This window comes from Cetorhinus maximus, chromosome 21 (genome assembly GCF_964194155.1).
Source record: "Cetorhinus maximus chromosome 21, sCetMax3.hap1.1, whole genome shotgun sequence".
NCBI lineage: Eukaryota > Metazoa > Chordata > Chondrichthyes > Lamniformes > Cetorhinidae > Cetorhinus > Cetorhinus maximus.
This window is the reverse complement of record NC_135899.1, coordinates 72,162,218-72,175,314: the sequence shown is the minus strand read 5'-3', so window position 1 is coordinate 72,175,314 and position 13,097 is coordinate 72,162,218. Positions and strand designations below refer to the sequence as shown.

At 43.8% G+C, this 13,097-nt stretch overlaps 1 protein-coding gene across 3 annotated transcripts in view; it reads left to right on the top strand.

Moving 5' to 3' along the window:
* The window catches only part of col8a2 (collagen, type VIII, alpha 2), a 419,777-nt gene that overhangs the window by 195,018 nt on the left and 211,662 nt on the right, over window positions 1-13,097 (top strand). Inside the window, exon 1 of one of the 3 annotated variants that reach the window (XM_078567145.1) lies at window positions 8,028-8,119. The exons of the other annotated variants lie outside the window; for them this stretch is intronic. The gene's annotated coding sequence lies outside the window, so the exon portion shown is untranslated. Of the gene's footprint in view, window positions 1-8,027; window positions 8,120-13,097 lie in introns of those variants that run through there. 3 annotated transcript variants of the gene reach the window in all.

Below are 13,097 nucleotides of genomic sequence, written 5' to 3'. Positions count from 1 at the left end.
TCTACTATCTTGAATGTGTCAGTGGTTTCTGAGTTGAACGATCAAAATGCAATTACTTGTTTGACAACAATGACTGCAAGACATTTTAATCAAATTCCCTCTTGGAATATACAGGAGGTTTAAGAATTGGGTTTGCCAAGGCAGAAAAATTGATGTCAAAAAATCACTGCTGAAGAAAGCAGTTAGGAATCTCTCTATCGCTCTCTCTGAAGATAAGATTGACTTCAGCAAGGTACAGTTACATGAACTTCAATTCAACTCCAGGATTTCAAAGGAAACCAGTTGACCTCAAACAGCCACAGTGTTCAACTATCTATGTCTTAAGGACAAGCAAAGGACTTATTCGTAATTCTTATAACTTATTCGCTCCCTAACTTTTCTTACTTCTGAGATCTTTGTATGTGTGTCATTACATCTTTTATTATTTTTTCTTGGGTTTAGAAACTAATAAACTTACTCTTTCTTTGACTCAAGAAAACCTGGTTTGATTGGCTCCTTATTAAAAAGTAAATACATTTGGATTGGAAAAGACATTTACGGGGAAAATAAATTTTTAAAAACCTTTATTGCGATGAACGGAGGAGGCTAAATAAAGGGGAGCCAGTTCACTTCTCCTCACTCAGGTGCAACACATGTTTAGTACACAATAACTTTTTTAAAAAAAATGCAGCTCAAATCCTTCTACTAAGAATATCTTCATAAAATGTTACAAATGTAATTGGTTACAGGCTTGAGAAACGAGTAATTCAAACTTAAGCCACACTGTATAATTAGTTCAGTTTGTATATGACTGATAGATTTTTTTTAAATTTGAGGGATCAGCAAAAATCTAAGAAGGCCCGATAACCCTTCCAGGATATAAAGATGGCTCTTCAGTTTGAATCAGAAAGTGAGTTTAAAAATCTCAGTGAAAAGGAGAATGAATTTGAAAATAGCTCAGGAAGAACCATTTTAAAACTCCACAGACATAGTGGCCAGAATTTTCCCATTGGTGAGTTGGGGGCGGGGCCCGCTCGCCTACGCGAAAATGACACGTGATGACATTGGGAGGAACCCCCAACGTCATCCCGGTCCATTTAAATCTTTAGGAAGGTGGGCGGACAGCGAAATCAGCTGTCTGCCCACTGACCTGTCAATGGCCAATTGAGGCCATTGACAGGCTAATTAAGATAATTAAAGACCTGCCCATCCAACCTTAAGGCTGACGGGCAGGCCAGGAGCCCCTGCGTGCTCCTGATAATACATGAAACCTCATCCACTGGCGGGATGAGGTTTCATGTCCATCTTTAAAAACTTTAATAAAGCTTCTGTGCTTCTTATTAACATTCCCATCTCGTGACATTGTCACATGAGGGGGACATGTTAATAATTTTTTAATTTTTCTATTTTTCAAGTTTTTTAGACTGTCAGTAATCTTCCTGAGACAGCACTTAGTCTCAGGGAGATGTGCGCTCTTTTACATGCATGTGTGAAAGAGCGCACTTTGACAGGTGGAGAATCCCTCTCCCCCGGTGCACAGGAAATGCATAGCGCTTCCTGTCGGGCAGGCCGCTGGGCGGGCCTTAATTGGCCCGCCTGCTCAAAATGGCGGCAGGTCCCGTTTCAGCAGCGGCATTCGGCTGCCCACCCGCCGCCGAGCTGGTGGAGCCCGCCCGCTGCCGAGCTGGTGGGGCCCGCCCGCCAACCGAGGGCAAAATTCTGCCCAGTGAAAACAAATGTTGAAACCATAATTTAGATTAGAGGAAAAGGAGCAGTACCTAAATACAGTACCCCTCACATTCCTACCTCTCTTCAATCCTGAAGAAGAGTCATCTTAGACTCAAAACATTAACTCTGTTTTTCTCTCCACAGATGCTGCCAGATCTGCTGAGTTTTCCCAGCACTTTTAGTTTTAACATCAGGTCTCAAGCATCCGTAGCATTTCGCTTTTATAAAAGTTAGAGGTGTGTGTTTTTTACATTTCCCACTCAAGGAATTAGAAGCATTTTTAATTTAAATATGTCAATATCATGCTACTTATTTGTTTGTTCATGTTTTGTTAAGTAAATCACTTAATTCCTGTACATTTAAAACAACCTCAGCGTGTATAATGTTTGATTCGCTGATTAAACACTGGAGAGATCCTGTGAACACGTTGGTTAAATCCAGTAGCTAAAAATAATTAGCACACAGTGCTTTCTGTTTCATTTTCATGACTTGGCCAAGAAACTAAAACCAAAAATAAACTGGAGTAAAAAGGGTAGAAAGGATTCAAAAAAATGTTGATCTTCTGAAGAAAAGCTATGACAAAAACTAATTTCCCTTTGCACTTGAATTCTTCCCATTTACTTTCAGGGCACTTCATTCCTTTTATGGCTCGATGTTTTGCTCATCATATTTTTCCTTTATCGGAGCAGAAACTCATGAAAGTTACAAGTCAAGTACGTATGGCGGAATGTTACAGCCCTGTCGCACCGGGAGCAGAGCCAAAAAATGTGGCGATCTGTCCAAAAGTCCATTGACTTTGGTGATAAAATCACGCAAGAGTAAAATTCCACCCACAATTTTTGACACTCTAGTAAATAATGCTGTTCTACATTGTGGCCTTTTCTTCAAAGTTACTCTTTGGAAAACAAAATGATTTAGGAGCACTTTACTGCCAGGTACAAGGTCTAAAGTATTCCAGACACAATTCAGCTCTCTTGATGTGAACAGCTCTTAGGCAAGCAAACCATCAACTTTATGCAAATTCCTGTAAGCACACATCAGAAGGATGTTACTTGGTCCTCAATGACAATAATGGAGGTAGTTTTCCCATGCAAGGAGAGGCAAGTGATGGTGTGTTTGGATGCATGTGGGGTGTTAAATCCCCTAAAGGTGATGTCAGGCTGTAATCCTGTGGTTGTTGCAGCCTCAAAAATTGATGTTCCGTAAACCATTGTAACCCATAGCGTTACTACTTTAATTAGAAATCCTTCCTTTGACAGAATGGATACATCATCCTGCCCTGATTGGACAGGGAACCTGAGGCAGTTTGCTAAAACTGTGGCTCAGTTAAAGAGCCTGCTGGAGAGCTCAGTGGATTACCGACCAGCTAATAGTCCACTATTTGGGCAGGGACCAAGGTGAGGAAATTCTGCCCAATATGACCAGCAAGACCTGAGAATGGACAGCATTACCCCAGCAGAGCTTCATGAAGTGATAGGATCTAGTGATAATTAAACAGTATATTACTGCATTTATTGTGTGTAAATAATAATGTCTGAAAATTATGTTTAATTGTGTTAGGTTTTTATCAATGAATGCCATATACTCAACCTGCACTCACACAGTAGTTAATTACATTGAAATAAATCTTTTGTTTACACTACCAGCATCTATTAACTTTTAAGGGTTCTGATAAAGAACTGGGAGTGGGTAGGGGTGTGCAAAATTCAATAGCACCAGAAAACAGGAACCGCAATGCATGATTAAAACTCACCTGTTGACTGCAATGCAGACAGTATGCCAGTCCGGCTGCCTGCTTCTATGAATGATTTCAGCATCCAGCCAGTGCAAAGCATGCTGTTAACTGGCTTTGCGGTGTGGTGGATAGCGTCTCTGCCTCTGAGCCAGAAGCTCCAGGTTCAGAACTTGTTGGCCAAAGAAGATCACATTAATAATGTGGCCAAACAGGTTGAGCATCAACTTGTGAATCCTTTCCATATATGCCAGTGGTAGGTGGTAAGCATAGGAGAGATTCCAGGTCAGCCATGTGATGGAAAGAAATTGGAATCACTATCCATATCTCCAGGCTACAACATGCATGTAAAAATGTGTGTTACCACAACAACTCAGGCTCCTTGGGTTGGCGGGGGTGGGGAGAGAGCGTGCTAGTTGGCTCAGTTGGCTGGCGAGCTGATGTGTACACGGCTTATGTGTATCAGATTGGTGCCAGCAGCATGGGGTTTGATTCCCTGTTCTGGCTGGGGTGGATTTGGGACCAGCCTTCTTGCCCTACCTGTGCCAGAGGTTGAGGCACTGTGGGTCAGACCTGCCTTTGTTCAGGGAACTGAAGAAGAAAAACTAGCTGGACACATGCGCAGGGTGCCAATATTGCGATTGGTTCGTTCCATTTAAAGTTAGGCTTCACTGCTTAAAGCTAACCTTCACCTCTTAAAAGGGAGGTGCACTGTGGCTTGAGCATGTGATGACACTTATGCAGCAAGTGAATCTCTCCTGTGAAACATTGATTAATGGGATTCAGCAGGCACCAAAATTTTGGAATGATGCATTGGTTAAGGACGTGGAAATTAGACGAGATGTCCTGTATCTATTGGGGACAAGAAGCCCTCCAGACAAATAGCTGTGGAGGTCAATATCAGGAGTCAATCCCCGAAGACCTGGATGCAGTGCTGCAAGAAGTTCAATGGCCTCACAGGAGTGGTCAAGGTCAGTGAATGCTTCTCTTCAAATATCATATCCCACCAACTTCACTAGCCCCATCACTGACCTACCAACACTCTCTATCAATAAGAACTCATACCTGATCTTTACATGCTACACCGTACCCTCACGCACTTCATATTGCTGCAAGCCACATCTCACAGCTTGCACACACTGGTAGTTATTAAATCATGACATCCACATTGCCCAAACAGCTTGCACAACACTCACTGATACACATTCCTTTCTCTGGCTGAACTACACTTTCCTTTCTCTTGCTGAACAAGTGATGCACAATCAGAGACAACAGAAGCTAATCAGCAGGGGACAGGCACAATTGCATGGCCCATGAAGGAGACAGTGGTCATCATCACTGGAGTGTCCATGACTGAGACCATGCCCAGCAGTGGAGCTGAAACCACTGAAGATGATGGTATTCTCAAACTTAATCCTTCTTCTCACATTGCCTCCCTCACCGCCCTCCACTCTTAGCCCACTCTCTTCTGATTTGCAATTTGCAGATGATGTAAGCATGCACCTCTCATTTCCCCCATTCCCCAAGCTTACCCTTCAGCCTTTCTCCTTTCAGATACTCAAGAATGGCAAGCAAGTCAGAATGATGGGACAGCAGTGTGACAGTGATGAGGAAGACACACGGTTACACTCAGTTCTCCACACGAAGCCACTAGCTCAGATATTGATGCTGTGTGTAGTTTAGAGGATAGCATAGACATGGCATCTGCACATGGTGAGGTACCCGGCATGACTGGCCTGCAGCCAGGGCAGGAGCAAGGGCACCATGCTGGTGCCAGCTCGCTAGAGGGTGAGGTTGCATATGAATTCTGTTGCAGAAGACTCAGATGAGGACTTCATTTGGGTAACCAGGAGAAGAACACAACTAAATGCTAGGTGCATTTGGAACCCTGTAGCAGAGCCTGCAGTCAATGTTGAGCATGAAGGAGTCAAGCACCATCTTGACACAGGGTCTTGCACAGAGCTTAAAGTCCAAGTGGTGGCCAATTCCATTAGCACACTTGTGAAACCAACCCTGATGCAGCATCTGATAGCTGATGTCTCAGCTTCCATTGCAGCACAAACAGCTTCCACCAGAAGTCTGAGTGCTGCAGTGGAATCTCAGACTGAAGTCATACAAGCTGAGCTGGCTGCCAGGCAGTTTCAGCCAGCTTTCATCATGGCTGTCGATTACAGTGTGCCAAGGGTCTTGGAGGGTCTCACAACAATCCAGCAATCTATCCTCCAACACAAGGCCAGGATTGCTGAGGCACTGCTTTAGGGAAGTGACATTGGCTCCACCTAACATGAACATGCTTTCCACTTTCAGGAAGACAGCATTTTTCCTCCCACCCCTGCCAGTGCCCATGCTATTGCATACCAGTCATCCATCCATCCGCCCATGCTCAGATGGTACTATCTGCAGAGGGCATTCTTGGTGCAGTTCGAGGTCATACTCCAAGGTTGTCAGCAGCCTTCCATCAGCATGCTGGAGTCACTGATGTAGCACTATGTGGGAGCTCTAGCAGAAGCAAAGACACATGGAAGACAGGCGCTAAGAGAATAATTTCTCATTTTAGTTTGGAGAGTTTATTTTGTGATGGTCAGTGACAGAAGCAAGAGGAGGTGTGTTGGGTTGTTGGCAAATGAGGAATTGGGGCTGTGGTTTCTGGTATCATAATCAGATGAGTTCTTCAAGGACAGCCCGGCATTGAGAGGAGCTCCTTGTCCTCCTCCATCTCAAGCCATTGAGATGCTCACCATTTAGCTGGTGGTAAAGGCTGTGCTGTCATTGTGGCGAGGTTATGCAGCATGCAGCAGATGGCCGCAAATCTTGACATCCGCTCTGAGATGTGCTTCAGGGAGAATAGCCCAAGCAGTGAAAATAATATTTCAGCAAGCCAAGGGTCCACTTTATCACATTTTGTGTGGTAGCGTGGCTTTCAGTGTGTGCATGCTACACACGTGTTGCAAATTGGAGTCATTAACCATGTTGTCAGTGGATAGCCCTTGTTGTCCAGTAGCCACACAGGGGACTGTCACAGAATGAAGGCATCATAACTGCTGCCAGGATATTGGACATTGACCTACATGATTTCTTGCATATAGTCATACACGATGCCACCACTGAGGGAATGGAATCCCTTTCAGTTCTGGCACAGGGCAGAGTTGACATGCAGAGCAAAGCGATGTGCATGCTTTCAATGGCAGCCTGCTCCATGGGGAAGCCTGAAATTCTCACAAAGCCACCTGCTCATCCTCTGGCAAGAGAAAATGAAATATAGCTAGCACTCATTAAGTTAACACTGCGTTCCAGTGAGAGGCATACTACACTAAAGAGATTTTGTGTTTCTTTATTGACCGTAGAAGTAAACATTTTTTCAAAGGCTATGCCATATCTTCTTATCGTGTCCACGGACAGTCTATACGTGGCCCAGCCAGAACTGGACATATTTTTGTGCCTTGTTGTTGAATTCGGCAAGATCTGCAACAATGCAGGGTTCCTCTAGCGATAGACATTGCAGGAGATGTTGCATAGTCTGTGGCTCAGTTCCACATTCACAAGTTGTCGGGCAGGTTGTATATCCCCATTTGCTTAGTGACATCTTTGAATGACCTACGCCAGTCCTAAGCCATATCAGAGAATGCTATAGTGAACTGTAGCCTATGAAAGGTGTTTCTCATAGTTTCAGTATAAATGAAGCTCATAAAGAGTTCTGGTTGTAATAGGATTTGAGTTGTATGGTGTATAAGTCCTTTTAATAGTTCCTCATAACTTATCATAACTTATTTCAATATCTCTCAGTGAGTGTTTTAATGTGCGATTAATATTTAATTGTTGCTTGTATGAAGTACAGTATTATTACAAATTAAGCCCTTCCATTTAAAAGAAAGGTTAATGATAGATGCGTTATTACTTTTGTACAAGCATTTATTAGAAATATTTGTTGGAATAATTTTTTTAAATCATTTTTGGATAATATGCAAAATACAATGTAACAGTTAACAGAATATTAAGTGGTCATTGATGGTTATATGGTCTCAATTTCCATTCATTAGCTGGGAGCAACAGCACTTCTCAGCAATTCTATACCCTTGAACTTATTAAACATATTTTTAATATTTCATTTCTCAAGCTATACAACTTAACATCACTTAATGTGACAGTAACAATGTATCCGAGACATTAGCATTACTACATCATAAATATAAACATTAAATCAAAATAAATAGTTTTATGTCTGTCCACAAAAGCAAAGTACAGTAAAGTCCCACCGTTCACGTCGTCTTCTTTTGCAAATTTGTTTACCCGCGCAAAAGACCATTGCGGTCCCAAATCTTCACCTGTCCGTGATTTAAACATGAAAAGTTTATACCTAAACATATACTGGTCCTGAAATAAAGAAAAACCAGCATTTAGAAGATAGGTTTCTGTGGTGTATTTCCCCCAGTAGGAAGTGCTCACTGGGCATGCGTCGTCAGTAACTGCACATGGCTTGCTGTGATTCACAGGATACATGAACCCCTGATCAGTATTTTACATCACAGGTACAGTACAGCACTTTACTAAAAATAAGTGAGTCAAAGCCAAGCAGAGAACAGCCCAGGAAAGTGATGACAATTGCACAAAAAGTTACAACCTTAGACTGAAAAATGCTCTCATGTTAGCCAGGGAATACTTTGTCAATGAATCCACAATCAGGTACATTAGGCAGTCTGAATTAAAAATAAAGGCCGGTGTTAGTGTTTCTGGTAGTCGTACTGCCGGGTTAACTTTTGAAAATAGGAGAGATCCACACTTGGAGGAAACGGAGAAGTTAGTAAACGTGTGAATAGAGCACCCACATCAAAGGAGGACCCCAGTTAATGGTCCAATCATTAGAAATAAAGCAGTTGAATTGTACCAGTGCATAAAAAGTAGTAAAGGGGGTAGTGCTGGTGTCACTAGTGATAATAATGACAATGAAGGTGGTGCTGAATGTACCTCTCCTTTGCCTCTCAAAGAACTCTCAGCCAGTACAAGATGCTTTGATCACTTTAAAAAGTGTTTCGGGCTGCATAATGTGAAGTTGGTGGTGGGGGGGAGGCTACATCAGCTGGCCATGTAGCTGCAGGAGAGTTTCCCAAAGCGCTGCAGGAATTGAGGGGAGAGACTACCAGGCAGAGCAGGTCTTTAACGCGATAAATTAACTGGCCTGTTCTGGAAGAAAATACCAAATAGGACTTACATACCCAAAGAAGAAAGGACAGCTCTTGGTTTTAAAGCTGCAAAGGACAGGCTAACACTCCTATTATGTGCCAATGTGGCTGGTTTTAAAAGTAAACCAATGTGGATGCTGAAGTGGCCAGGATTGTTGAGTTGCCAAAACAAGTTGGAGGGGAGAGATTTGAAGACCTGGCCACAGATGGAGTAGAGGAGTTGCTTCAGTCTCATCAAGAGGAACTCTGCTGGGGTCACAAGCAGGGTGGCGGGGCGGAGGGTGGGTGGGGGATGGTAGAGGAAGGCTCCATTTCAGTGGGTGGCAGGACCCGGGGGCCGCATTTTTGGGCAGCAGCCAATTAAGTGGCAGCTGCCTGGTGCCCACCAGGAGGCCACCCCAAGTTTATCTGGTGGTCTCCCCATTGCAGTTGAGGCCCCCCCCCCAGCCTCTAGTTAAATGCCAATGGAGGTGGGAAGAGGCCCTTAATTAGCCACTTAAGTGGTTCAATTGGATCCTGGGTGGGAGGGCTGTCAGCCACCTTCCCAACCACTGGCAAAATGGCCTGGTGGTGGGAAGACGCTGGGCCATTTTATGGCCCTTCCCAAACTCAGTCCATATAGCTCAGTCAAACTCTGGCCAACATTTCAGGTCAATGACCTTTCATCAGAATTTTCCTTTTCCCCTCTGTTATTTACTATAGTTGTACATCTGTTCCGTGTGCCTTTCCTATTCTTTGGCCCACATCCTCTCATTTATTTTTGATGATTTGTTTTCTCTTTATTTTCTAAGTTTATCTGCCTCTGTTTGCCCACCAGCCATTTTTAGAGTTAGAGCAACATCGTTTGAAACATATAGTCATCGCCATCGCCAGCGGCTGTGTCTTGATTCGAGGATGACACCTACTCAGGGTCTGCCATGGGTCTGACCCACATATCTTTGTAGACAGGGAGCAGGATGTCCCATGAGATAGTGGGACCTAAAGTGCAGGATTTGCTTCCCTTTCTTTCTTTCTCTGCCGACGCTCTGCCTCATCATTAAGGCATTGGGACTCAAAGCCTTTCCCCAGCCAGGTCTTGTTTTCTCAACTCCTAAATGGCCAGCGTTCCAGGGAATGACAAAGAAAATGCCTCAAAGACACTCTGAAGCACTCCTTGAAGCATGGCAGCATTGACATTAGTGACTGGGAGGAACTTGCTACCAATTGTTCAGAATGGTGAAAACTTAGTGGTGTAGCGGTAATGTCACCGGACTAATGATTCAGAGACCCAGAGTAATTCTCTGGGGACCTGGGTTCAAATCCCACCAATAAAAATCTGGAATTAAAAGTCTAATGACAGCCATGAAACCGTTATTGATTGTTGTAAAAACCCATCTGGTTCACTCCTTGCCTGGTCTGGCCTACATGTGGCTCCAGATCCACAGCAATGTGGTTGATTCTTAAATGCCCTCTGAAATCACCTTCTCAAGGACAATTAAGGATGGGCAATAAATGATGGCCTAGCCAGCGACACCCACATCCCAGGAATTAATTTTAAAAATCTATCTCCAATATCAAGTAGATATAATGGATAATAAAAGGGTTGCTTGATAGGTGTAGTTAACACGTGGTTTTGGTTGTAAGCATATTTTTTTAATACATCCATGGGATCACCACACAGCTCCATCAGAGCCAATCCACCAACAGTCTTCCTCTCAAGACTAATCCATGTACCCACCATGTGAGCTAAAGAAAACTACATTTCATACCAACTCCACTCAATATTTAACTATGTCTTTCCTATTATGGTCACATCTTTTAAATATCATCTCAGAACTGTGCATTTTACAGTTTATGCCAAAATAACTTTTATCAGACCTCCTTCAGCTGTGAACTTGTGATATATGGGGCGCCTACAGTGTTTATTTTGACTGTGCAATATATTTTTGTCCAATACTTATTATGTTCTTGGAAAAGGATATATTTTTCAAGGAGAAGTGTCCGAACCTTTAGCAGAATCAAGGGAAGTTACTGATAAGAACATTGCTATTCTTGATCAATGTTGACAGTCCTTGGTCAAAGGTTATCGCAACCAATGATTCCAAAGAGTACTTCTGTCAGGTCTCTTCTCTGAGGCCAGACCTGCCACATACCAGGAGATTCCACAGTACTCTTCAGAACTTGTGCAGTTGAAAAACTTGTGTGGGAAGGAAGAGGTAGCTTCTTTGACATTTATTCTGTATGCAAACCAATTGTTGTTTGTACGAATCAACTGACCATTGTTAAACTAAGAATGGATTGTTATCGTTTTGTAATCATGTTAATGTTAATTTCACGGAGAAAGATGATCTTTTGGAGTGCTTTTTTGTAATAGTTTTTTTAAAATTTAGATGCCCTGTGAGGAAAGAGGTATTTCAACAAGTTCATTTGAATAGATAGAAAATTGTGCTTTCAGTGAGCTGGCCCCAGCCTAGAATGTCCAATCAACAACCTGCTCTGTTATGGTTTGGGGTTAATCTGTGAGATACCTTGTAAATAAATACATAGATGCACCTTTCTCGAGTCATATCTGCTTTTATATACTTTGATGAAATATTGCTGGTTTAGAGAATAACAGCTTTAAAACAAGCCACCTATTTTCTCATAGCAATGGATAGATAAAATATCCCAGCAAAGGCTATTAATACTCTGCTAAGGGATTGACTTTTACAGTGATAGATATAGTCCAGGATTTTCAGTGCCTGCTGGCGTCGGGCATGTTCAGTGGCGTGAGTGGACAATATGGCATGATCGGTTTCACCTCTTCGTGAAACCAATTCGCGATTGTGCGCTCAGCCTGCCAATGGTGGCCCGTGTTTCCCACTATTGGACATTGGGAACCTCATTGTAATACATCTGCATATCATTATTAGGCCAGCCCCGCCAGAATTGTCACCAGCCCCCACCCCCCGCCCGCCACCCCCTCCCCCGTTTGATCGCCCGTCCACGTCGGCGTGTTTCACAATTGCACATAAGCGACGTGCGCTTGGCGGGCTGCATTTCACTCGGGACTTCGAGGTTTATTGGCCTACCTTACTTCGGTCAGCACTCGCAGTCATCAGCGCCAGGCTTCACAGACAGCACCACCTCACTGATAGGGGGGGCTCACAGCAGGTCTCTACCTACCAGATCAGCCATGTATGGGTGGCTTTTCAATGGCTGCAGGGCTCAGGCTTGCCTAGGGAAGGGGGAGAAGTGGCCTCAGGCAAGAGAAGAGGCTGCAGGACGAGAGCTGTACTGAGGAAGGAGGGTATCCCAGAGTGTGTGTGGGGCACATGTTGTTCCATGTAAGTGGCCTGAAGATGGTGAGAGCTGAGGAGGCAGTCTCCAGAGGAGATGAGGCCAGATGGACATGTAGGGGTATGTGTGTGGGAATGGGTGGCGATGCCTCTTGGTCTGGCAGTGAATGGGATGCCATTGAATGTGTGATGGGCTTGAGTGTGTGAGTTTAGAGTGATGAGATGGCTGCCATACCCTAGCAGCACAGATGAGATCATTCATCCTCTATCTGCTTTGGATGGCCAACCTCTTCTGTGCAGCATTGGCACTGATCACCACTACCACCGCCTCCCATCTAATGGTTGGTTACGCCGCTGCCCATCCTGTGACCAGAGCGGGGGTAGAGGACAGCATGGCGGACCTTCGTGGCGTCCCAAAGACGTTCCAGTAATGCGTCATTAAACCTGGAGGCTGCAGTCTTTTTGCCTTTCGTTGACATCGTCCCTGCATTATTCATGGACTGGAAGCACTGAGATGTGTATGCATAGCTGGACTTTAAATATGGTGCTTGGCTTGATGAAGCGGTGAGGTGATGGCATGGCGGGCGAATGAGAGCCCGCTTACCATCGAAACAGCGTGTTTCCCGGGAATGCAAAACTAATGTGGCGGGTTTGGGACATGAAAACCCACCATCGCGACCGTCACTGCACTTAAATGCAAATCTGGAACAATTCTGGCCATAGATACTGTGTAGATTAGGCACTGAGGTCATGGAAATCTCATACCATGGGAAATAACGGGTGAGGGTTGAATAATGTAGAATGTCAGTTAAGATACCTATCATGGACTTAGCTCTACTTATTTTTGGGGTATTGGGAGACACTTTACAGAATTCTTCCTCAGCAGACAAAATAGGCAGGATGGAGCCCATAATAGAATAGGTTGTACATCCTCTGTGAAAGGAACAAACTTGAGCCAAATATCCATTTCTTGTTTTGTGTTTTCTTATGACGGGAGGATTAATTGGGTATTGCCCTTGTCTGAAAGTGTCAGTATTCCCTGTAACTGGCCTTTCACTTGTCAGGATTTCTGTTTTGGAAAACTCACATCCCCATCAATGATATTCTTTTTATTATAATACCTTTGCGCTTGAGAAAACAGAGCTTCCAAAAGAAAAGATGATCATTTTTGCATCTGTTTGGGTTAGTGTGCAGGTGCCTTTCCTTTGTAATTTATATTGCTGT